The following is a 24,827-nucleotide window of genomic DNA, read 5'->3' on the forward strand; positions in this document are numbered from 1 at the left end:
CAAGTCTATTGTCATAATTCCATGACTTTTCCTACTTGGTGTTACAACATCATTGTTGATGAGGGTATTAGGTGAGATGCAACCTGGGAGACCCAAACACCATGCGAGGCTTCGGTCTATCTCCTTGCTATAAGTGAACCCCATGATCTAATAATGTATAGTAGACACATCTACATGGAAAATGCGAATGTAGCAGCAGAGCGTCCTTGTTTTCCACCACCGCATCCTGGTCCTCCTGACTTTGTGACTTAACAGCGAGAAGACTTAGCGGCAGCTGTGTCTCACCATCATCCTCCTCCTTATCCAAATTTTGTCATTCTTCACCATCATGTTCTTGTGGCTGCTCTAAGTTTTGTGCATAACTAAATAGCCTGTCGTCCTGTCCGTCTTGGAGCATGCAGGTTGAGAGGCCAGAATCAAGAAATGTGGTAAAGACCTTCTTGGAGTGTCCTAGTGTGGGATCACTAGTCTCCTGGGACTCAACATGGTGGGAGGAAGGATGATCAAGGTGAGGATTAAGTGATCCAGACTTTAGGCTGGTGAGAATGCACCGTGTGGAAGACTGGGTGGTGCTGCCAAGCCTGCTGGAAGCATTATCTGCTATCCAACAGACCACCTGTTCGCACTGCTCTGGCTTCCAAAGTGGTGTACTGTGCCTCCCTGTAAAGTGGGACAGGAACCTATGTGTCGTGGATGGGTGTGTTATTTGTGCTGCAGCATCAGGCATAGTCACAACTGCCCCATGTCCTCGGCATCTGCGTGCACCATCATCAGCACTTCCACTTCCCCATCCCTTAATGCACGCCTTACTCATTTGGTAATTGCTAGGTCTCTTGAAACCAAATTTATTTTTAATAAGAGAAAAAAATTGGTCACCTGCAGCAAAGCATTTTTTGTGAGTTTACTCCACCGGAATGTAACAGAAACAATGCAAAAGTATATGGATGACAATCAAATTCAATCCAGAAAAATGTTTCAAAGCTTTTTTTTCGGTTTTAGAGATCACAGAATTGTTCACAAACCACGTAACACTGTATGTCTGAGAAATGGAAGCCTACAACATTTTTAAAAGCTTTTGTTCAGTTTTAGAGATAACAGAAATTTACTCCACACTATGGAATAGTGTTTGGCTGAGAAATATAGTCCAGGAAAATGTTTCAATGATTTTTGGGTGTGTTTTACAAAACAAAAAAGACCTCAAAGCATGTACAACTTCATGGATCAAAATATATTCCATTTTTCCAGCACCAACAAAAAAAAACCCTGCAGCTATATATTTGCCAACGGACTGAGCAGGACTAATCACGGTCTACTGACCGGACTCTGTCACTCTTCCTGCTCCTGCAAGTCTCTCTCCCTCCCTTCTTCCCTGTGCCAGGTCTGGCTTGTTGTGCCCCCTTCTCCCCTCTGGTAGGCTTGGTTTGCTGTACCCCCTTCTCCCCTGTGCCAGGTCTGACTTGCTGTGCCCCCTTCTCCCCTGTGCCAGGTCTGGCTTGCAGTGCCCCCTTCTCCCCTGTGCCAGGCCTGGCTTGCTGTGCCCCCTTCTCCCCTGTGCCAGGTCTGGCTTGCTGTGCCCCCTTCTCCCCTGTGCCAGGTCTAGCTTGCTGTGCCCCCTTCTCCCCTGTGCCAGGTCTGGCTTGCTGTGCCCTTCTCCCCTGTGCCAGGTCTGGCTTGCTGTGCCCCCTTCTCCCCTGTGCCATGTCTAGCTTGCTGTGCCCCCTTCTCCCCTGTGCCAGGTCTGGCTTGCTGTGCCCCCTTCTCCCCTGTGCCAGGTCTGGCTTGCTGTGCCCCCTTCTCCCCTGTACTAGGCCTGGCTTCCTGTGCCCCCTTCTCCCCTGTGCTAGGCCTGGCTTGCTGTGCCCCCTTGTCCCATGTGCCATTCCTGGCTTGCTGTGCCCCATTGTCTCCTGTACTAGGCCTGGCTTGCTGTGCCCCCTTCTCCCCTGTGCCAGGCTTGGCTTGCTGTGCCCACTTGTCCCCTGTGCCAGGCCTGGATTGCTGTGCCCCCTTCTCCTCTGTGCCAGGCCTGGCTTGCTGTGCTCCCTTCTCCTCTGTGCCAGGCCTGGCTTGCTGTGCCCCCTTGTCCACTGTGCCATTCCTCGCTTGCTGTGCCCCCTTGTCCCCTGTGCCAGGCCTGGCTTGCTGTGGCCCCTTGTCCCATGTGTCAGGCCTGGCTTGCTGTGCCCCCTGTGCCAGGCCTGGCTTGCAGTGCCCCCTTCTCCTCTGTGCCAGTCCTGGCTTGCAGTGCCCCATTGTCTCCTGTACCAGGCCTGGCTTGCTGTGCCCCCTGTGCCAGTCCTGGCATGCTGTGCCCCCTGTGCCAGGCCTGGTTTGCAGTGCCCCCTTCTCCCCGGCCTGGCTTGCTGTGCCCCCTTCTCCCCGGCCTGGCTTGCTGTGCCCCCTGTCCCTGGCCTGGCTTGCTGTGCCCCCTTCTCCCCAGCCTGGCTTGCTGTGCCCCCTTCTCCACGGCCTGGCTTGCTGTGCCCCCTTGTCCCCGGCCTGCTGTGCCCCCTTGTCCCCGGCCTGCTGTGCCCCCTTGTCCCCGGCCTGGCTTGCTGTGCCCCTTTGTCCCCGGCCTTGCTTGCTGTGCCCCCTTCTCCCCGGCCTGGCTTGCTGTGCCCCCTGTGCCAGTCCTGGCTTGCTGTGCCCCCTTGTCCCCGGCCTGGCTTGCTGTGCCCCCTTGTCCCAGGCCTGGCTTGCTGTGCCCCCTTGTCCCCGGCTTGGCTTGCTGTGCCCCCTTTTCCCCGGCCTGGCTTGCTGTGCCCCTTTGTCCCTTGTGCCAGTCCTGGCTTGCTGTGCCCCCTTGTCCCCGGCCTGGCTTGCTGTGCCCCCTTGTCCCCTGTGCCAGTCCTGGCTTGCTGAGCCCCTTGTCCCCGGCCTGGCTTGCTGTGCCCCCTTGTCCCCGTGCCAGTCCTGGCTTGCTGAGCCCCCTTGTCCCCGGCCTGGCTTGCTGTGCCCCCTTGTCCCCTGTGCCAGTCCTGGCTTGCTGTGTCCCCCTTGTCCCCGGCCTGGCTTGCTGAGCCCCCTTGTCCCCGGCCTGGCTTGCTGTGCCCCTTTGTCCCTTGTGCCAGTCCTGGCTTGCTGAGCCCCCTTGTCCCCGGCCTGGCTTGCTGTGCCCCCTTGTCCCCTGTGCCAGTCCTGGCTTGCTGTGTCCCCCTTGTCCCCGGCCTGGCTTGCTGTGCCCCCTTGTCCCCGGCCTGGCTTGCTGTGCCCCCTTGTCCCCGGCCTGGCTTGCTGTGCCCCCTTGTCCCCGGCCTGGCTTGCTGTGCCCCCTTGTCCCCGGCCTGGCTTGCTGTGCCCCCTTGTCCCCTGTGCCAGTCCTGGCTTGCTGTGTCCCCCTTGTCCCCGGCCTGGCTTGCTGAGCCCCCTTGTCCCCGGCCTGGCTTGCTGTGCCCCCTTGTCCCCTGTGCCAGTCCTGGCTTGCTGTGTCCCCCTTGTCCCCGGCCTGGCTTGCTGAGCCCCCTTGTCCCCGGCCTGGCTTGCTGTGCCCCTTTGTCCCTTGTGCCAGTCCTGGCTTGCTGAGCCCCCTTGTCCCCGGCCTGGCTTGCTGTGCCCCCTTGTCCCCTGTGCCAGTCCTGGCTTGCTGTGTCCCCCTTGTCCCCGGCCTGGCTTGCTGTGCCCCCTTGTCCCCGGCCTGGCTTGCTGTGCCCCCTTGTCCCCGGCCTGGCTTGCTGTGCCCCCTTGTCCCCGGCCTGGCTTGCTGTGTCCCCCTTGTCCCCGGCCTGGCTTGCTGAGCCGCTTGTCCCCGGCCTGGCTTGCTGTGCCCCCTTGTCCCCGGCCTGGCTGCTGTGCCCCTCTGCTAGGCCTTGGCACATTTTGCCTGTCTCCCTTCTGCAGATACTGTTTCCCCCCAGGATTCTTGCTCCTCAGTGTTGCCCCGGGCAGAGCATCCAGGCTGCACGGAGGGTGCGGGTCACTGCGGAGGACGGTCTGTCAGCTGCATCCAGGGGATTGGGGGTTAATGCCTCTGCCAGGCCCGGACTCCCGAGCCCCCTCCTCGGCCGGTGATTGGCGCTCTGCAGTGCGCTGCCGCCGTCATTGGTGGTCTCCGCTCCCCTCCTATACCGTGTGCCATGCTCCTGTGCCCGGGCTGCTCATTGGCGGCCATTGTGGGGGTCGTGCAGCCGCAGACACCGCTCCCACTAATCGGCCAGTGACAGCCGCTGCCCGGGGGTCTTCCACCATCCAGCCCATCATGGCGCCCCCTGGTCAGTGCGAGGCTCTGCACGAGAGCTCGGGCCGGGAGGCCTCCCCGGGACCCTCCGTCACCGAGCGGCGCTGACCGGCAGCGGACCCTGCCAGGCCGGACAGGTATGTCACCACAGCGGCCAGTCAAGAGGTTCTGCATCATCTGTGCTGCATCCAGGGCTTGTTGTGGGGTGATGGAGCCTTGGTGCATGCAGAGCCTGCTGTGCAGCAATGCAGAGGAGATTGGGCTCTGTTCATACTGCGTGCAGAGCATCTGGGGGCGACGCTTCCATTGCTGACAGCATAGCTGCCCTGCAGAGCCTTTGTGGGGTCAGCACCTTATTCATACATGCAGAGCTTCACTGCAGAACTGTAGGGTTGTCAGAGTCTCCATCATTTGTCCATATCTGCATCATTGCATCAGGGTCCCACATAGGTGGTCTGTAAAGGACGAATGGGGGGGGGCACTCCTTTCCTTGGACAGGTGGATTTCACAACAGCAGAGTCTAGGAGTCTCTGCTGTCAGTGCTGGGGGGCAGAGAGAGAGAGGAGTCTGCTGTCAGTGCTGGGGGGCAGAGAGAGAGAGGAGTCTGCTGTCAGTGCTGGGGGCAGAGAGAGAGAGGAGTCTGCTGTCAGTGCTGGGGGGCAGAGAGAGAGGAGTCTCTGCTGTCAGTGCTGAGGGGCAGAGAGAGAGGAGTCTCTGCTGTCAGTGCTGGGGGGCAGAGAGAGAGGAGTCTCTGCTGTCAGTGCTGAGGGGCAGAGAGAGAGGAGTCTCTGCTGTCAGTGCTGAGGAGCAGAGAGAGAGGAGTCTCTGCTGTCAGTGCTGAGGGGCAGAGAGAGAGGAGTCTGCTGTCAGTGCTGGGGGGCAGAGAGAGAGAGGAGTCTGCTGTCAGTGCTGAGGGGCAGAGAGAGAGAGAGAGGAGTCTGCTGTCAGTGCTGGGGGGCAGAGAGAGAGAGAGAGAGGAGTCTCTGCTGTCAGTGCTGGGGGCAGAGAGAGAGAGGAGTCTGCTGTCAGTGCTGGGGGGCAGAGAGAGAGGAGTCTCTGCTGTCAGTGCTGGGGGCAGAGAGAGAGAGGAGTCTGCTGTCAGTGCTGGGGGGCAGAGAGAGAGGAGTCTCTGCTGTCAGTGCTGGGGGCAGAGAGAGAGAGAGAGAGAGGAGTCTCTGCTGTCAGTGCTGGGGGGCAGAGAGAGGAGTCTCTGCTGTCAGTGCTGAGGGGCAGAGAGAGAGGAGTCTCTGCTGTCAGTGCTGGGGGGCAGAGAGAGAGAGAGGAGTCTCTGCTGTCAGTGCTGAGGGGCAGAGAGAGAGAGAGAGGAGTCTGCTGTCAGTGCTGGGGGGCAGAGAGAGAGAGAGAGAGGAGTCTCTGCTGTCAGTGCTGGGGGCAGAGAGAGAGAGAGAGAGGAGTCTCTGCTGTCAGTGCTGGGGGGCAGAGAGAGGAGTCTCTGCTGTCAGTGCTGAGGGGCAGAGAGAGAGAGGAGTCTGCTGTCAGTGCTGGGGGGCAGAGAGAGAGAGAGGAGTCTCTGCTGTCAGTTCTGGGGGGCAGAGAGAGAGGAGTCTCTGCTGTCAGTGCTGGGGGCAGAGAGAGAGGAGTCTCTGCTGTCAGTGCTGGGGGGCAGAGAGAGAGAGGAGTCTCTGCTGTCAGTGCTGGGGGCAGAGAGAGGAGTCTGCTGTCAGTGCTGGGGGCAGAGAGAGAGAGAGGAGTCTCTGCTGTCAGTGCTGGGGGCAGAGAGAGAGGAGTCTCTGCTGTCAGTGCTGGGGGGCAGAGAGAGGAGTCTCTGCTGTCAGTGCTGGGGGGCAGAGAGAGAGAGGAGTCTGCTGTCAGTGCTGGGGGCAGAGAGAGGAGTCTCTGCTGTCAGTGCTGGGGGGCAGAGAGAGGAGTCTCTGCTGTCAGTGCTGGGGGGCAGAGAGAGAGAGGAGTCTGCTGTCAGTGCTGGGGGCAGAGAGAGGAGTCTCTGCTGTCAGTGCTGGGGGCAGAGAGAGAGGAGTCTCTGCTGTCAGTGCTGGGGGCAGAGAGAGAGGAGTCTCTGCTGTCAGTGCTGGGGGCAGAGAGAGAGAGGAGTCTGCTGTCAGTGCTGGGGGGCAGAGAGAGGAGTATTTGCTGTCAGTGCTGGGGGCAGAGAGAGAGGAGTCTCTGCTGTCAGTGCTGGGGGCAGAGAGAGAGGAGTCTCTGCTGTCAGTGCTGAGGGGCAGAGAGAGAGGTCTCTGCTGTCAGTGCTGGGGGGCAGAGAGAGAGGAGTCTCTGCTGTCAGTGCTGGGGGGCAGAGAGAGAGGAGTCTCTGCTGTCAGTGCTGGGGGGCAGAGAGAGAGGATTCTCTGCTGTCAGTGCTGAGGGGCAGAGAGAGAGGTCTCTGCTGTCAGTGCTGGGGGGCAGAGAGAGAGGAGTCTCTGCTGTCAGTGCTGGGGGGCAGATAGAGGGGTCTCTGCTGTCAGTGCTGGGGGGCAGAGAGAGAGGAGTCTCTGCTGTCAGTGCTGGGGGCAGAGAGAGAGAGGAGTCTCTGCTGTCAGTGCTGGGTGAGCTGTTTGTTTTGTGTTTCTGGGTTTCCTTTATTTGTTCGGTATTTGTATCACTTCTATCTGTTACTTTGTAGCTCGGCGACGTCTCTTCTTGTTTGCAGAACTTTGTCCTGTCTAGATTGCTGGGCTGATTTATTTCCTTACAACCTTACAGTATTCTGATGTTTTAAACATTAACCGCACTAAAAAAAAAAATAATAATCTCACACTCCTCGGAGTCCGGAAAGCTGCTGAGATTTGGGATCTGTTTGAGGAGCTCACTGGGGGGCTCTGGGGTCACCGTCCATCTTCTTCCCTTGCAGGGTCTCTTCTTCCTCCATCCTACATAAGTTGCTATTTTGTTTTACAAGATCAATGACAATCCCCAGTAACCGCGATCCCCTCTATGTTACAGAAAGCACAGGGAGACAGTAATATAAGATAGTTTGCAGCCGTCCAATATACCGGTATATGCTTTGTTCTCTCTGCTTCCCAGAGTGCTCTGTATGGCAGCTCATACCTGCCTGCGCCTCCTGTTTGTCCCGTGGACTGACACGTTGGCTCTTTTTCTTTATACAGACGTGCTGCTGCATTTTTCTTACATCATTTAGACTACTTGAATGCTGTGGTATTCATTAAAATAGTACCGTGGGAATAAAAAATATCTGATGCGTTTCGAGCCTGAGTCGAAGTCTTAATCTTTGGTATTTATTTATTTTTGGGGAATAAAACACATAGTCCATTAATTTAGATGACATCACACATTGACAGCACCTGAAAAGCAAAGTATTAATGGGATGTTGTGGACATGAATATGTACCATAGACAACAATGTAACAAAAAAACAGCATTATAATGGAATTAAGTGTTATATCACTGGTAGTAGCGAACTCTTGTTGTTGCTACCGGCCATTATAAATCTGTAGCACACTAAGATGTATGATTAAGAGATAACATATCTGCGATTAAGAGTCAGCCACACGTGAAATGTGTCAGGTGCTTTTTTATGCCCATGCTACTATCTTAATAAAGGCACAATAAATTTGCTTTTCCTGCATTGAAAACCCTCTTTTAATCACTTTAAATACAGTGAGAGTGACGACTGTTCTGAAGTATGGGAAGCCATGAAAACAGCCCACGCCTCCGCTTTGTCACATGAGAGCAGGTGAAATATTAGGGGTAAAGGAGTTGTGCAGAATAGTCTGGAATATTTTAGTCTTTATTACCATAGAGTAAGAGACATGGAAAATAACAGTTGCACCAATATTTTCCATTAAAGGGAACAGCTCTGACTCTACGTCCGTCGTTGCTTTGGTCTTTGACAGACTGCAGCGGTGACGTCACATCTAAGACATGCGAGACTGCTGCAGATGATCATTAAGGTCAGCTTTTCATTGTCATCAGCAAAGCAGCTGAGTCCAGTGATTGGCGGCAATCGTCTCCTGTGCTGCTGTCGTCAGTCCCTTTAAATGTTGTCAAATCTGAGTTTTGAGTGAAGTTACGCTATAAAAACTCTTGGAACGCCTGTTCTTGTTATGTGGGCTTACTGGGGGCTTTTATTGCAGAGTTAATGTTATTATTAATGGGGTCTGACTTCAGGGACCCGCTATCAATACCAGGAGCAGCCGAGTACAGCACTTCACCGATCCCGTTGGATATGTCGTCATTACATTTTTCTGCAGGGTTTATGCTTGACAGCAGCTCTCGGAGCTGAGGGTTCAGGGCTTACTACTAGTGATTGGTGGGGTTCCCAGCAGTGATTGGTGGGGTTCCTGGTAGTGATTGGTGGGGTTCCCAGTAGTGAGTGGTGGAGTTCCCGGTAGTGATTGATGGGGTTCCTGGTAGTGATTGGTGGGGTTCCCGGTAGTGATTGGTGGAGTTCCCGGTAGTGATTGGTGGGGTTCTCGGTAGTGATTGGTGGGGTTCTCGGTAGTGATTGTTGGGGTTCCAAAAAGTGATTGGTGGAGTTCCCGTTTGTGATTGGTGGGGTTCTGGGTAGTGATTGGTGTGGGTTTCAAATAGTGATTGGTGGAGTTCCCGGTAGTGATTGGTGGGGTTCTCGGTAGTTATTGGTGGGGTTCCCAGTAGTGATTGGTGGAATTCCTGGTAGTGATTGGTGGGGTTCTCGGTAGTGATTGGTGGGGTTCCTGGTAGTGATAGGTGGGGTTCCCGGTAGTGATTGGTGGGGTTCCCGGTAGTGATTGGTGGGGTTCTCGGTAGTGATTGGTGGAGTTCCCGGTAGTGATTGGTGGTGTTCCTGGTAGTGATTGGTGGGGTTTCCGGTAGTGATTGGGGTTCCCAGTAGTGATTGGTGGGGTTCCCGGAAGTGATTGGTGGGATTCCTGGTAGTGATTGGTGGGGTTCCCGGTAGTGATTGGTGGGGTTCTCGGTAGTGATTGGTGGGGCTCCCGGTAGTGATAGGTGGGGTTCCCAGTAGTGATTGGTGGGGCTCCCGGTAGTGATTGGTGGGGTTACCGGTAGTGACTGGTGGGGTTTCCGGTAGTGATTGGTGGGGTTCCTGGTAGTGATTGGTGGGGGTTCCCGGTAGTGATTGGTGGGGTTCCCGGTAGTGACTGGTGGGGTTTCCGGTAGTGATTGGTGGGGTTCCTGGTAGTGATTGGTGGGGGTTCCCGGTAGTGATTGGTGGGGTTCCCGGTAGTGACTGGTGGGGTTTCCGGTAGTGATTGGTGGGGTTCCCAGTGGTGACTGGTGGGGTTCCCGGTAGTGATTGGTGGGATTCCCGGTAGTGATTGGTGGGGTTCCCGGTAGTGACTGGTGGGGTTCCCGGTAGTGATTGGTGGGGTTCCCGGTAGTGATTGGTGGGGATCCCAGTAGTGACTGGTGGGGTTCCCGATGACCTGACGTTTATATTTTGGAGACAGTGATGCATGTTTTCTGGGACAAGTTCTTTGCATAGCATTACCACTCCTTTATTCTGAGGATCAATGGGGTCTCAAGCAATCAGAGATCCTTGTAAGGACTCATGCAGACGACTGTATAACTGTATGAGTGCTATTGCGTTATTTTGATGGATAGCACTTGTCCCCATGTTATTCAATGAAACCATGCAGATGTCTGATGATTTTTTTTTTCTTTTTTTTTCCTATTTGCCTCTGATATTTGGATAGTAAGAAAACATGGAGATGAAAGTGGATGTAAACCTGCGCTGCTGAGGATCCAACGTATGATAGGAAACCAATACTTTGGCAGATATACAGTCATGGCCGAATGTGTTGGCACCCTTGAAATCATTCCAGAAAATGAAGTATTTTTCCCAGAAAATTGTTGCAATTACACATGTTTTGTTATACACATGTTTATTTCCTTTGTGTGCATTGTATTGGAATAACACAAAAAAAACCAGAGGAAAAAAAGCAAATTGGACATTTCACACAAAACCTTAAAAATGAGCTGGACAAAATTGTTGGTACTCTCAACTTAATATTTGGTATTCCACACTTTGAAATAAATAACTGCAATCAATTGCTTCCTATAGCCATCTAGAAGCTTCTTACACCTCTCAACTGGAATTTTGGACCACTCTTCTTTTGTAAACGGCTCCAGGTCTCTCATAATTGAAGGCGTCTTCTCCCAACAGCAATTTTAAGGCTATGTCTCCACGTTAAGGCTACGCGGCGTTAGCGCCGGAGCGGCGAAGCCGCTCGGCGCTAAGCCCCGCCCCCTTAATGGGACGCGATGGTGCCGGATGTGTACAGTACACATCCGGGATCATCGCACCCCTCGCCATAGGGCCCTGTGATATGCCTTGCGGGGACGCTGCGTCCCCGCAAGGTGTACGGACATGCTGCGTTCTGAAAAGACGCGCAGCATGTCCGGAGTCGCAGGGCCTCCGCGTGCGGGTTTCCACGCATAGTGGAGACGGGATTTCATAATATCCCCTCCACTATGCTGGAACATCTGGACGCTGCTTGTTTGACGCTGCAGCGTCAAACAAGCAGCGTTTACGTACCGTGGAAACATACCCTTAGATCTCTCCACACGTGTTCAATGGGATTTTTAGATCTAGACTCATCGAATCAACTTCTCCCCTTTTTCTTTGGTTTCAGGTGTGATTTTCATATTGCCCACACCTGTTACTTGCCACAGGTGAGTTGGAACGAGCATCCCATGCTTGAAAAAAGTTGTTTAACTACAAATTTGGAAAGATGCCAATAATTTTGTCCTACTTACTTTGGGATTTTGTGCGTGAAATTATGTCCAATTGTGTTGTTGCAATACACACAAAGGAAATAAACGTGTATAAGAAAATATGTGTCAATGTTGCAATAATTTTCTGGGAGAAATACTTTATTTTCTGGAACAATTTCAAGGGTGCCAACACTTTCTGCCATGATTGTATGCAGATAGTCTCTTCAGGAAGGAAAGGGACTTAATATAGTAAACCATTACACCATTAAGTGCAGATAGGAGCTGTTAATGGTAAACCCAAGGTCGCTCTGCCTTCTGCGCATACTTTACATAAAGATCACCTTTTATTGCCTCTCCGCCCACCATTAACCCCATAAAATTATCTTTATTATGTACAGGGAGATATGAATTAGTAATATAATGTGATAGTTTTAGAGGTAGATTTCCACTGTAAGGGTACTTCCGCCAAGCTGCAGCGTTTCTGCAGTAAATTTTGCAGCAGCAAAGTGTGAATGGTGCCGATGTTGCTGCAGATTATCTCAGTGATGTGTGGATGAGAGTTTATAATCTTTCACAATATTGTAACATTCACCCTCTAGAAAATATGCATAGAAAATCTGCTGTGTATACAACCCATTAAATAAAAGTCAGTGGGACCTCCAAACTCTCCCCAAATGGCAGATGTTGAAGAAAAGAAAGATCGGACATATTGAATATTAACATGCCCAATCCTTTATTCCTATGGGAGATAAGCACATGCCAAGGTTGTCTGAAGGGGATAGAGAGATCTTGCTTCACTTTCTCCTTTATAATAATGCTCATGCTTTTTTATTTCCTTTGTGTGTATTGAAACCACAAAAAATAGAGAGAAAAAAGCAAATTGGACATCATTTCACACAATTGGGGCTTATCCACCATCCGGACTTTCCTGCGTTACAACCTTTTATCAGTTTTTCTCTGTCGTCCACATCCAGGGAGATTAGCTACAGTGCCATGGGTTGTAAACTTCTTGATTATGCTGTGCACCGTAGACAAGGAGCATCAAGATCTCTGGAGATGGACTTGTAACCTGGGGATTGTTTATATTGTTCCACAATTTTGGTTCTCAAGTTCTCAGACAGTTCCCTTCTCCTCTTTCTGTTCTCCATCTTTAGTATGGCACACTCAAACACACGATGCAAAGATTGAATCAACTTCTCCCCTTTTTATTTGGTTTCAGGTGTGATTTTCATATTGCCCACACCTGTTACTTGCCACAGGTGAGTTTGAGTAAACATCACATGTATGAAACAAAGTTGTTTACCAGCAATTTTGTCCAGACCATTTTTGGAGTTTAGTATGAAATTATGTCTAATTTGCCTTTTTTTCTGTGTTTTTTTTGTGTTGTTCTAATACACAAAGGAAATAAACATTCCCAGCAGCTTATCTTCCGTCTTGTGCAGAACACAGGAAAGTGTTATCAAGGCACTAGCTAGACGTGTCAATACCAAAGCCAGGTCCCTTCTTGTCTTTTTATGCATCGGCAATGACCCAAAAAGGCTGGCTTAGCTATTGGAGTGTGCCAGTCAGGCCCTGTGAATGAATACCCGGCTTTGGTCATAAGGCTCCATAGTAAGAATCTGCTATATTGGGCATGAGCTGGAAGTGGAGCGGCCGAGACTGATGCTGCAGACACCTTTTGTAGATTAAAGCTGTTCTAAACACATTTACAGATAATTTTACTACTCGGATGTCCAGTGTCGTTGTCCGCTCATGTGTATGGGGTATTTGGGAAAGATGGCTGTCCGGTGGGCAAACGTGTGGCTGACAGTAGCCATCGCACTGTGTTTTACATCCTCATCATTTTCAAGATCTCTACTTGCTGCAAGTGAATAATATTTTTCTATACATTTAAGTACTAAAAAAAAAACCCTATCCTTGCCCAGTCCGGCTCACTCGATTTGTTATATTGTTATGTGACAGTTTATATGGGATATTGTATCAAAGTAAAATGATAATCTGCATTGCCGGGGTGGTATCATCAGAGACATGCTCTTTCAGAATTCGGCTGGCGCTCTTATGCAGCCAGCCAGCCACTTATATCATTACATGGTTTCTATTCAGATTTCCAGGAGAGCAGATCTCCATTTTTGGCTTATAGATGGGGGTCCCAAATAATAATGACCCCCTAAATAATGTCAATGTGGGCAGAGGTTGACTTGGCCACCACTTAAGGTAGCATTTGGTTATGCACCTACCTGTATGTTGGAGCATAGCCGTGCTCGAAGGTTTACAGCTGCACAGGAGCGGACAGCGCGGAGTTCCTCTGATGTAGTCATCTCCTGGTTCAGTGACCTCGGTCATATGAGTCTGGTAATTCCTCCGAGCAGAGAACGTCTCATCACTGAAGTCAATAAACTTCTTCATCCCATTCCCGATGAATGTCTCCATTGTTGGAAATGCGGCGCTGCGCTCGCCGGTTATTTCCCTACAAATCATGACAAATCTTCACTCTTTTCTTTTATGGTGTAGACTCTAAAGACCTGATAATGATGGCAGAACCTGTCCTGGGCCTGTGTGGATGGCAAAAAAAAAATCTGTTCCATCAGTTATGGCCGCCATACATATTAGACTAAAGTCGCCCCAAGCTGTCGATATCGGAAGAATAGGCCTACAGTCTAAAGTTTACTGGGGCGTCCCGATTCTGCCATGATGGATGGTGTTAGGGGTCACATCCGAATGCCAACAGACGAACATCTGGTCTTTGCCAAGAAGCCAGAGGAGCACAGCGGTGACTCGCGGCGAGAACACACGAGCGCTCCGCCAAGCCTTCCTCTATATAGAGGAGACAGGAGAAATAACCTTCGGTTGAACGATCGCTACGCCAATAGTTGTATAATCTGTATGGGACCCTTAAGGGGCTGACAAAAAATAAAATAAGGGCTCACACAGGCGACTTATGAAAAGATCCATCTTCCGTGAAAGATCTTTGTTTGCAAGAACGTTCTCAGGAAAATCCGCTGGTGGATGTTATTGAAAATGGATGACCGGTTTGAACAACTGTAACGTCAAACATTGATTGAAAGAAGCCGAATATGTCGAGTCGGCTCCTGGCCGCAAGCAAATCGCATACGTGTGGTCATGTGACTGCTCGCTCGCATTGGCAGCATTCTTATACTCTGGTGGTGAAGCCTGACACACTGGCCAAATACTGATGAAAATTGGTCTTTTTTTTTTTGCTTATGAGAAAATTCATTGACATCGGAGCGAGGCTTTTATATTGCGTTTTGCTTTGACTTTAGAATTCTATAAAAACTCTATACCCCATAGTGTAATGTGCAGCGACTCCGTACTGAACTCCTCAGGGCCCCCTCTGCAATGTCCAGGCCCAAGGATAGATATTCTTTCCTTATAAGAAGCTATAATATAAGGAATTATCTTGGGTTAGTGATGTACTCGTGTGCCATCCTCTCATGCTGCACGGAACAAATATCCGTGTAATAAATGTAAATTTATTAACTGCGAGGCGCGATGTGAGAACAACTTCTGCAAATGTGCAAAGCCTAGGAACTGGATCAAAGTCATCCCTTTAATGTCTTCCCACGGGGGAGGGGTTGTTACATCGCGTTCTATGTGCGATATTAGTTGGGGGTGGGGTGTGGATGATGGAAGCACAGGAGGCGTTATCTGTCTGATCCATGCACCATGAGACGCAGCTTCTGCCTGATACAGTGGCGAGATTAGTGCTGTTTGTTCCCTTCTGTGTCCTGTTTTATTAATGTTACTTTTCTGACATGCGTATGTTACATAATTACATTGCGTGATGAATAAATAACAAATGTAAAGAAAACCAGCGGTTGTTAGAGGATGTGGAATAACCTCGTCATACGAGTCTGGTAATTGCTCAGAGCACAACGTCTCATCTCTGAAGTCAATAAAGTCAGAGCAGCACCATGAATGTCTCCATTGTTGTGAATCCAGCGCTGCACTCGCTGCTTACTCTCCTACAAACCAATACAAATCATTGCTCTTCCTTCCACGGTGTGGACTCTGCGTGGCTTCTATCATTTTATGTTCCATAAAGACGTATTATTGATTGGGAAAAACCTTCTTGTAAATTCTTATATACATATTGGACTAAAGTTGGCTGAATCTGCCGAATCTTAGTGATGAGCGAGCGTGCGCTGACGCTGATATCGGTGGGATCAGCCGACCGTTTACTACACAGGCAGAAGAGGGTCCCTGTGCAAAATTAGTATATGGGCCCCCTTGTGTCTTCCTGCTGCTTCTGATTGTGGTCATAGCCCCCTGACCTCTTGGGCCCTTGTGCGGCTGCACAGTTTGCATCAATGGTATGTCCGTACCTTATCTAATGTGTATTGGGGTCTTCCGTCTGTAAGGGAAGAGAAAGATCGGTACATTAGCATCTAACGGCCGATTCTTTCTTTCTGCGCCGAGAAAAGCATTTGCCGGAGTTTGTTTCATAGTCAGAATGATTGATAAAACAGATGTCAGCATGGATCAATCAGCGGAATAAGTGGGTCCTATGTTCAATGGTAAAATCCCATTAACTTATTATGTTCTCTTGGTGTGACATCCCTGCCGATCAGAGAGGAACGTGTGAATATCACAAATATTTCTATGACGTGTAGTGTCTGACAAAGCTGCAATGTAAAGTATGGTGGAGGAGTAAAGATACAGGCGTTGCTTTCAGACGTTGCTGTAGTCACGGATTTTAGTTGTATCCTAATAGCGACCGATACTGCAGACAGTAATATCAGGAATCACTGGTGCGGTGGGGGAGGGGATGCCATTTCCAGCGACCCCATAATATTTTCACTATCCGCATTATTTATTACTAATATTAGTGAGGTCTTGGCCCCGGACGCTGATATCTGCTAATATTGTGTATTGAGCAAACAAGTTTTTGTTCTGTTATTGACACATCAACTGTTTGATGATAAAGGGAGCAGCACCCACATCCTGGATCATCTGGAGAGAAGTCAGAAAATCCCTGTGTACATGACGCTGGCCATAGACAAAGGATAACAACTGTGGGGCTGGAAGCCTGTGGATGAGGGCAACGGCTGAGAAAAATGCAGGGGTCTGACATTTGTCTTCCCTGTAGATGAGCGGAATCAGATCAGCCCCCCATACACAATAGATGGCTGGTAGCTACCCATCCCGACTCCGCTCCTGTTTTCCCTGTGAAAAAGCCGCTGCCAGACTTCTGTCTGGCGGTGGCTTATTTCACCAAGAACAAAGTTCGGCATTGCAAAATCAACCACGTCGGATTTTTAAATCCTCATCATATTTTAGATCCTTGGTGTGGATTTCATCTTTAGCAATGGAGAGGGTGAAATCTGCGCACAATCCGCAACATGTGAACTTGGCCTCAGCCATTTGCTTTGCACGTCAGCTTCTCATGCATTGGTGAAAATCACCGATGAAAAACTGATGGTAAAATCTAAAACACTGATCTGAAATACTGATGCAACTTGGACCCCGTTTTTTTTCTGTACATGAAAAATCATGAGGTTTAATTAGTGCATTTTTTGTCAATTCTTTTTATATGTCTCAATTTATAAGCAGCTTTGCACTTGAATGAAGTCAGGGGGATTGGATTCTCCTCAGCAGGAGCCGGTCTGCCATAATGGCCTCTTGTACCTCGCTTTTATTGCCGTTCCCTCAATACACAGGGACGTCAGATTATTTGCAGCTAAATCCATTACAACTAAATAATTTACAATGGTAGTTCTGTGTAATTTATAGAGAAAGACTTGGAAGTAGCATTATCTGCACCTTCATCATTTGCAGAGATAATCAGGGGGACAGAACTATCTGTAGGATAGAATCATCCCTAGTTGTAATAGGAGGCTGTTCTGATTGTACCTACATCACTTACAACGATTCCTTCCCCTGTACACATGCAAGTGGGCATATGCTCTCAATAGGGAGAGCCACATTCAGATATCGCTGTCAAAACAAAGGCCTCTCGCCTAGCCACATCAGATCTCTTGCTTTGCACTGAGGAGGGGCAAAAACCCTGAAACACGTCTTCAAATGGATTCTCTGGTGTGGCTTCTTATTCCAAGTCATGGCAAGGCGCCTTTAATGGGTCAGTACTGATGTCTATGATGGATACATCCAATAGGTGGCGCTAGAGTTCAATTCATCTTCCTGTCTCTGGAGGCTATTTTTTATAACAAAGGACCTGGCATGTTGAAAGTCGGCTTTCCTGGCCCTTCTGCCAACATCTGGGGAAGAGTCAGGACATCAAAATGCACATTAGAGGGTCGGTCAACCCCATTAATGTCAGATGTGTATGGTGGGCAACTTATATGTACCTTCTGCACATATAAATAGAGATAGAGAGGCAGTACTGTCTGCGACTACATCTATAGTAAGGAGAAACCTGGAGGCAGTACTATCTGTGACTACATCTATAGTAAGGAGAAGCTGGGAGGCAGTACAATCTGCGACTACATCTATAGTAAGGAGAAGCTGGGAGGCAGTACAATCTGTGATTACATCTATTATAAGGAGAAGCTGGGAGGCAGTACTATCTGTGACTACATCTATAGTAAGGAGAAGCTGGGGGGCAGTACTAACTGCGACTACATCTATAGTAAGGAGAAACCTGGAGGCAGTACTATCTGTGACTACATCTATAGTAAGGAGAAGCTGGGAAGCAGTACAATCTGCGACTACATCTATAGTAAGGAGAAGCTGGGAGGCAGTACTATCTGCGATTACATCTATAGTAAGGAGAAGCTGGGGGGCAGTACTGTCTGCGACTACATCTATAGTAAGGAGAAACCTGGAGGCAGTACTATCTGTGACTACATCTATAGTAAGGAGAAGCTGGGAAGCAGTACAATCTGCGACTACATCTATAGTAAGGAGAAGCTGGGAGGCAGTACTATTTGTGACTACATCTATAGTAAGGAGAAGCTGGGAGGCTGTACTATCTGCGACTGCATCTATAGTAAGGAGAAGCTGGGAGGCAGTACTATCTGTGATTACATCTGTTGTAAGGAGAAGCTGGGAGGCAGTATGATCAGTGAATACATCTATTGTAAGGAAAAGATGGGAGGCAGTACTATCTGTGACTACATCTATAGTAAGGAGAAGCTGGGAGGCAGTACTATCTGTGACTGCATCTATTGTAAGGAGAAGCTGGGAGGCAGGACTATCTGTGACTTCTGTGACTGCATCTATTGTAAGGAGAAGCTGGGAGGCAGTACTATCTGTGATTACATCTATTGTAAGGAGAAGCTGGGAGGCAGTACTATCTGTGACTACATCTATAGTAAGGAGAAGCTGGGAGGCAGTACTATCTGTGACTACATCTATAGTAAGGAGAAGCTGGGAGGCAGTACTATCTGTGACTACATCTATAGTAAGGAGAAGCTGGGAGGCAGTACTATCTGTGATTACATCTATTGTAAGGAGAAGCTGGGAGGCAGTACTATCTGCGACTACATCTATAGTAAGGAGAAACCTGGAGGCAGTACTATCTGTGACTACATCTATAGTAAGGAGAAGCTGGGAGGCAGTACTATCTGTGACTACATCTATTGTAAGGAGAAGCTGGGAGGCAGTACTATCTGTGACTACATCTATTGTAAGGAGAATATTAACCATATACAAAAACGGAGTTCAAGTCCAATTTACTGTATAAAAATGTACTAAATTTTATTAATCAACAATACTCATAAAAATTTAAATCACATATCACATAATTACTTTTACATGTTCAGCATGGGAAAACAGCAATGGTACCAGACCTGTATGATAGCCTACTCACTGCCATTCATTATAATAAAGTGCTTAGTGCCATAATACCTTCCAATGGGAAGGGGAAACAAGAACCTCAAGGCCCAGACTATTAGTAACTATTTCACATCATATATGTTATAGTGCCAGTCTTAACGCTCCTCCTTACCCATATAGCAGACAGCAGGCGATCACACAGTGCAGCCCCAACGCGCGTTTCGCGTTGGCTTCGTCAGGGGGCGGTACTGTGGTGTATATAGGGGGGATATTTATAAGATAGCTGATTATTCTTAATTGCGCACAATAGTTCGGCGCATGTGCGCCGACGACCACGCCAGGTGCTGCATCCTGTTCGGCGCCCACCATGACGCCGCGCAACAGCGACGCCCGGCCGACGTCACTGAAGCGCACACGTCACTTACAGGCGCCGCCCACAATGCCCCGGGACTCCGGCCACGGCAGACATGCGCACAATGCACAGGAGGAAGGACCGCTCATGTCTTATGGGGATGAATCACCGCTGCAGCCTAAGTGAGTATTAACTCTTTACTAACAAATGTACCCACCCACTATTCTTACATAAACCATCCCTACCATGAACCGTGCTAAATAGGTCTACTTAACTGTCCCTAAGTCATTACCCAAATACTAAAGTGCTAATAAATTACATTATAAGAAACAGTGGCTGTGCCTAAAAATACGGTCATACTGCTACAAGTAAGTAACATTTAACCCCTTTACTACATAATCATTATGTGACCTTAAAATATAAACATACACATTTCATAGTGTTGATATTTAAATACAAAAAAACATATATACCAATGCCTTTTTAAAACAACAACAATTATTATTCCGTGATATTAATATAAATGCATAGATAATAATGCCTTATAACAGAAATATAGGTGGATATTAATGCTGCTCCTCCGACCTCCCACATCACATCATAAGGCATAGATAGTTCTGGGGTCCATCTTCCAGATCTAATAACAGAACAAACTCCCCCGGTATCCCATCATGATGTTCTTTAGAAAATGCTTGTCTCTTTGGCGTCATCACATGTATTAGCTTTCTAGCTTTTTAGACTAATTTCTATATTTAAAACAAGAACATATAATGAGTAAAATAAAACAACAACACACACAATACATTAAAAATGGAGACTCCATTACAAAAAACAACTGAAACTAACTTGTTCGTTCAGGCCCTCTGGAGCTACTGTATTTAGGACAGTGATCCACCGACATTCTTGTTGTGCCAGTTTTCTTTTTAGATCACCCCCTCTAATGCCGGCCCGTATCTTATCTATCCCCCTAACTTTCAATTCTTTGGGGTTACAATTGTGATATGCCCTGAAATGTTTTGGAATTGGTTTTAGAGTGGCCACATCCTCCACTTCACGCGATGCAATTATGTCTCTCACATGTTCGCGTATGCGTACACGCAATTCGCGAGATGTGAGACCAACGTATATGAGTTTACATGTGCATTCTGCGTAATAGACCACAAATGTGGTACTGCAACTAATGTAGTCTTTGATTTTAAATTCTTTTTTACCATCAGATGACGTGAAGGATGTGGCCCTTACCATATTTTTACATGCAAGGCAATCTCCACACGGATAAAATCCGTTTTTCTGTTTGCCGGCATTAAATGGGTCTGCAGCCTTAGCCACATAGTGGCTATGTACCACCATGTCTCGGATATTACTGCTTCTTCGTGATGTGAGTAAGGGTCTGTCAGGAAGACATTTTTGTAATACCGAATCAGTTTTTAGAACGGACCAATGTCTTTGTAATATGTCCCTCATCATTTCCCATCTATGATTATACGTGGAAATGAATCTTATTTGGTTTTCCCCCATTTTTCTATCTTTCCTTTTTGGTCTCAGTAGCTCATTTCTATTTTGTTTTTTGGCCCTCATGTATCCTTGTCTAATAGCCCGACGACTATATCCGCGTTGATGAAAACGTTCACTGAGGTCATTTGATTGTTTCTCAAACATATGATCTGAAGTACATATTCGTCGAGCTCTTAGAAACTGTCCTATTGGGATGGCTTTAATTGTGGATCGAGGATGAGATGATGAGGCATGCAACAAGGCGTTCACCGAAGTCTCTTTTCGGTACATGTCTGTATAGACATCTCCATTTTCCTGCACCTTCAGAGTGATGTCTAAAAAGGAAATTTCCTTTTTGTTATACGTATAGGTCAACTTGATGTTGGAGCTGCCACGATTGAGTCCCATCATAAATTGCTGTAATTCAGAGACAGGGCCCTGCCAGATGAACAGGATGTCATCAATATATCTGTACCATCCTAAAATTTGGGGGAAGGCCTGCGCGCCCTCTGACAAGATATCTCTCTCCCAATAACCCAAAAATAAATTTGCATACGAGGGCGCACAAGCCGCCCCCATTGCAGTGCCCTGTCTCTGTAGAAAAAAACGGTCTTTAAAAACAAAAAAATTATGTGTGAGAACAAAATCTAGCAGCTCCAACACCAGTTCCCTAGTATCTGCCTCTAAGTTACTAGACTCCAGAAAAAACCTTGTCGCATGAATCCCATCTGTATGACGAATGCTCGTATAGAGCGATTCGACGTCTGCCGTTACTAATACCATATCATCCTCAATTACTACACCGTCTACTCTCCCCAGGACGTCTGTAGTGTCCCTGACATAGGAGGGCAACGTTTCAACTTGTGGTCGTAAATAATGCTCAATAAATTTGCATGTTGCATCACATAGCCCTCCTATGCCAGAGACAATAGGACGTCCTGGTGGAGACGTCAGATCCTTATGAACTTTAGGAATTAGGTAAAATGTTGGGACCACCGGATGTGGTATTAGTAGTCCATCCAGAATCTTTTTTGATATGATTCCCCTCTCAAACGCTATTTCCACGATATTTCGTAGCTGTGCCTGGAATTTCTGCATGGGGTTTTGCGGTAACTGTGTATATGTGTCTTTATTTCGCAATTGTCTGAAAGCTTCCCGTTCGTACCTCTCCACTGGCCAGATGACGACGTTTCCCCCCTTGTCAGCTGGTTTTATGACAACATCATCCCATTTTTTAATCTCCTCTAATGCCAGTCTCTGTTCCACCTTAAGATTATCCTTTTTTTTATAGTTACTGATTTTTTTGAAATCTTCCTTCACCAATTTGGTGAATATTTCCACCTGTGGACATAGTGACAGGGGGGGAAAAGTGGTGCATCTGGCAGCTATAGAGGGTGGAGAGGTACTTACCACATCCAAATTAGACTCTCGCTCTAGTGCCTCCAAATTTTCTAGTGCCTCCATTTCCACTGGATCCATTACGCCGTGAGAAGATGACGGTTGATAATGCAGTCTTTTTAAGATAATTTTTCGTGAAAACAAGTTCAAATCTTTTACTGCTGAGAAAAAATAATAATTGTTATGCTATTGTAAGGAGAAGCTGGGAGGCAGTACTATCTGTGACTACATCTATTGTAAGGAGAAGCTGGGAGGCAGTACTATCTGTGACTACATCTATAGTAAGGAGAAGCTGGGAGGCAGTACTATCTGTGACTACATCTATAGTAAGGAGAAGCTGGGAGGCAGTACTATCTGTTTAAATTTACAAAGAAAGACAGGGAGACAGTACTATCTGTGTCTATATAACTTACAAAGAGAGAATGTGAAGCACCTCTATTTTCTGAGACGTACAAGAAGGCATTATAACCTCTGACTAGAACATTTAAATGGAGTCATAGGAAGGCAGCCATAATTTTATCACAGGACTCTTTATTAATGGAGGCTCATAGACCCACTGAGGGGTGGAGGATTTGCTCCTATTCCATGTTTTTGCACCTGGGTAATCTTTCACATCAGAACTGAGCCTCCCGCTATATATATGCAATGTAGTAATTAAAAAAAAAAATATACAAATAAATATATATTGATATATACCTACACAGAAGAAGATAAATAGAGCGATGAGTCGCTGAGATGCAGCCGTTCACAGGGCAATAAAGATGTGACAACGAAGCCATCTGTGGCCTCATGTGTGGCAATGTTTGCTTTACATTACATCTTAAAGATATGACAAATGTCCTTGCCTTATATAAGACATATGGTGAGCAGGTGTCTAGCTACAGCGGTGCGATGGGAATTTTCGGCAGCTTTCGGGCATTTATGGAACCACTCCGCAAACATCCCAATGTCATTGATGGAAGACAAAACCTAGGCAGGTAGGAAGACACTGACTATCCCGTGTCCCTGTACATTATCAGCAATGCTCCATATACCCTGATCATCCATTGTGATCACTTCCCGGGCAACAGTGAGCTGGTGTCTCGGCTACTTACTGTACTTACTACTGGCTGATCGGTTGCGGTCCACTGTTGTAAGATTGGAAAACTCCTTTAATACTTCTGCATATGAAGACATTTTTGGACAATTGTATGCTTCCAACTTTGTGGGAGTTTGGAGAAGGGACTTTTCTGTTCTCGCATGACCGTTCCACCAGTAGACAAAGCGATGTCCATATCTGGGTAAGTTTAGTGTGGAAGAACTTGATTGTCCCACACTGAACCCCATTGGACACCTATTGATATGAGCAAAACTGTGATTGGGAGCCCGACCCTCTCATCTAACCAATCTAATCAAAGTCTGATCTCACAAATGCTTTTCTGAATGACTGAGTAAAAAATCACATGGACAAACTCCAAATCTTGTAGATATTCTTCCCAGAAAAGCGGTAACTGGTATAGCTGTAAAGGGACCAACTCCATATTAATATCTATAGATACAGAATGGAAGGTCATAAAGGCTCCAGTGGGTGTAATGTTTAGATGCACCAATACTTTGGTCCATGTAGTATATGTTTTTGATCTTCCTGACTGTCCTCCAATGGATCTCATCATCATTGTCCTCCACTACTGGTTCCCATCCTGATCATCTTCCATAATTGTCCTCCACCACTGGTTCCCATCCTGATTGTCTTCCATCATTGTCCTTTACCACTGGTTCCCATCCTAACTGTCTTTCATCGTTGTCCTCAACCACTGGTTCCCATCCTGATCATCTTCCATCATTTTCCTCCACCACTGGTTCCCATCCTGATTGGTTCCCATCCTGAATGTCTTCCATCATTGTCCTCCACCACTGGTTCCCATCCTGATTGTCTTCCATCATTATCCTCCACCACTGGTTCCAATTCTGATCGTCTTCCATCATTGTCCTCCACCACTGATTCCCATCCTGATTGTCTTCCATCATTATCCCCATCACTTGTTCCCATTCTGATTGTCCTCCATCATTGTCCTCCACCACTGGTTCCCATCCTGATTGTCCTCCATCATTGTCCTCCACCACTGGTTCCCATTCGGATCGTCTTCCATCATTGTCCTCCACCACTGATTCCCATCCTGATTGTCCTCCATTATTATCCCCATCACTTGTTCCCATCCTGATTGTCCTCCATCATTATCCCCATCACTTGTTCCCATCCTGATTGTCCTCCATCATTATCCCCATCACTTGTTCCCATCCTGATTGTCTTCCATCATTATCCCCATCACTTGTTCCCATCCTGATTGTCTTCCGTCATTATCCCCATCACTTGTTCCCATCCTGATTGTCCTCCATCATTATCCCCATCACTTGTTCCCATCCTGATTGTCTTCCATCATTATCCCCCATCACTTGTTCCCATCCTGATTGTCTTCCATCATTATCCCCATCACTTGTTTCCCATCCTGATTGTCTACTATCATTATCCTCCACCACTGGTTCCCATTGTGATCGTCTTCCATCATTATCCCCATCACTTGTTCCCATCCTGATTGTCCTCCATCATTATCCCCATCACTTGTTCCCATCCTGATTGTCTTCCATCATTATCCCCATCACTTGTTCCATCCTGATTGTCTTCCATCATTATCCCCATCACTTGTTCCCATCCTGATTGTCTACTATCATTATCCTCCACCACTGGTTCCCATTCTGATCGTCTTCCATCATTATCTCCCATCACTTGTTTCCCATCCTGATTGTCTACTATCATTATCCTCCACCACTGGTTCCCATTCTGATCGTCTTCCATCATTATCCCCATCACTTGTTCCCATCTTGATTGTCTTCCATCATTATCCCCCATCACTGGTTCCCATCCTGATCATCTTCCATCATCATCCACAACCATTGATTCTCATCATCCTTACATAGACATTAGACTGTCTAAACTGTTCATATCAGTGGTTTCAGCCAACAT

General features: G+C 47.9%; 1 protein-coding gene across 8 annotated transcripts in view; it reads left to right on the top strand.

Annotated features, from left to right (window-relative positions):
• Positions 1–24,827, top strand: part of ST3GAL3 (ST3 beta-galactoside alpha-2,3-sialyltransferase 3) — a 308,813-nt gene that overhangs the window by 23,960 nt on the left and 260,026 nt on the right. Inside the window, exon 1 of one of the 8 annotated variants that reach the window (XM_077277835.1) lies at positions 3,956–4,311. The exons of 4 other annotated variants lie outside the window; for them this stretch is intronic. The gene's annotated coding sequence lies outside the window, so the exon portion shown is untranslated. Of the gene's footprint in view, positions 1–3,955; positions 4,312–24,827 lie in introns of those variants that run through there. 3 more of the 8 variants (XM_077277839.1, XM_077277841.1, XM_077277843.1) reach the window with 3 other exon arrangements.

This window comes from Ranitomeya variabilis, chromosome 8 (genome assembly GCF_051348905.1).
Source record: "Ranitomeya variabilis isolate aRanVar5 chromosome 8, aRanVar5.hap1, whole genome shotgun sequence".
NCBI lineage: Eukaryota > Metazoa > Chordata > Amphibia > Anura > Dendrobatidae > Ranitomeya > Ranitomeya variabilis.